Source organism: Meriones unguiculatus, chromosome 8 (genome assembly GCF_030254825.1).
Source record: "Meriones unguiculatus strain TT.TT164.6M chromosome 8, Bangor_MerUng_6.1, whole genome shotgun sequence".
NCBI classification, from domain to species: Eukaryota; Metazoa; Chordata; class Mammalia; order Rodentia; family Muridae; genus Meriones; species Meriones unguiculatus.
Window position 1 is genome coordinate 103,137,093 of NC_083356.1, and position 1,881 is coordinate 103,138,973.

At 36.9% G+C, this 1,881-nt stretch overlaps 1 pseudogene; it reads right to left on the minus strand.

Moving 5' to 3' along the window:
- Nucleotides 1-339: 339 nt before the first annotated feature.
- Nucleotides 340-1,170, minus strand: LOC110559970 (large ribosomal subunit protein eL30-like; annotated as a pseudogene).
- Between the last annotated feature and the right edge of the window lie 711 nt (nt 1,171-1,881).

A 1,881-nucleotide genomic window follows, 5' to 3' on the forward strand; every position in this document is an offset into this window, starting at 1 on the left:
AACCACTCAAGGATTACATTAAGTAATAAGGTTAAGAAGAATAAAGGTTTGAAAAAATTCACTATCTTCTAATAACTGTAAGTACATGAGTTTCTAAAACGCCATACATAATATCCATGAAATTATGTTGCATAATGTAATAACATGTTATGCTACCATTAACACATTATAGCTATGTCATTTGGAAGGCTAATTTTTTTGTGTAAAACCACTTAACTACATAAAATTGAAAATGATGATTATTGTAACTACTTTCACTTTTCATCTTGAGAAGTTCAGGATTACATCCTTTGTATGCAGCTATTTTATGGCACTATGTATTTTTATGGAGTGGTCAGAGAGTGTTCTGTGTAATTGTCTTTAAATTCCCAAACACATAAATCACAAGATCTTTTCACATATCATCACTATGAGAAGTCAAGATAAATCATTTCACACATTTATGATGTAAATTAGGATTTGTATAAAATTTCAAAAGAAAACTGCACATTACAAGACAAAGCTGAACAATATAGTATTGTTTATAGTATATATGACATATATATATATATACATATATATTATTCATCCATCCACTTTAGTCATCCAGTATAATTAAGCCCAGCTTTCTTAGAGGCATCTATTATTTTATTTTTTTAAAGGAGCTCTGGAAAGTTTTATTAAAAGAAAAATTTCCTGGTATACTTTTCACCAGTCTGTTCTGGCATGCTTCTAGTAATATCAGAATCACCTGGGTCAATGATAGCAGGTGTGCATATTCTGTAGTATTTTCCACATGCTGTGCCCAAGTCAATATTATTGCCACTGTAGCGATGGACACCAGTTTTCGCCAACATGGCATAGTATTCTGTTTCAGGCTTCCTCAGAGCTGTGCAGTTGGTGGCAAGGATAACCTGTTTCACTTTGCCTTGTCTGATCACGTTCAGTCTGTTTGTATCGCAGCACGTACTTTCCACTTCTCGTAACAACTTGGAGCCTAGAGTTGATCGACTCTAGAGAGTTTTTCATCTTTTTTGTGGCCAGCATCTTCTTGCCTTAGGTGCAGGACAATCTCCAACCTATCATAGAGGGAGGATAGAAGAGAGGATTATGATCCAGAGCGTCAAACAGCAACTAGGGGATTTCCCTGAGCCACTCAATCCTCCGCCAGGCAGAGATCACTCAACAAGATCAGCCATCTATCCTTTAAAACATTTATGTTCTGCCTGGATTCCCTTCCTCTGTGGCCTGGCAAGGCCAAATGCTGGGGGGTGGGGGAGGATGATCAAAAAGCAGGATCCAGGCAGTCCTGATGAGACTTGATAAGCTAGGGGCAGATGGCAGGGGAGGAGAACTCCCCCTTTCCATTGAACAGGAAAAGGGGATAGAGGGAATAAGGGAGGGAGGAACCAGGAGGAGATCTGAGAATGGGCTCCAACTAGAATACAAAGTGATTAAATTGTAAAAAATAATTAAAAAAACCATTTATGCTCATATATATTTTAAATCACTTACTGGGTGAATTTATTTGATAGAATAAAAATATATAGATTTTTATTATTTTTATTTAATCTATATACTTATTGTTTATTTCTTTGAGACAAGTTTTCCCTATGTGGTCCTTCCTGTCTTGAAACTCACTTTGTAGACCAGACTGGCCTTCAACACAGAGCTTCTTCTGCCTCTGCTTCTTGAATGCTTAGATCAAAGGCATGTGTCAGCACTGCCCAGGACCATCAGGTTATTTTTATTGTGACACCTTAACCATGCATGGCAAAAAAGAAGGGAAGGAACTAGTTGTTTTGGGACCAGACAGAAGTTTCATAAGCAAATGGTCCAAATCTATACAGAATACAGTATTGTCTTCTCTGTGGTTAGGTATGAAAACACTAAGACTCAGAG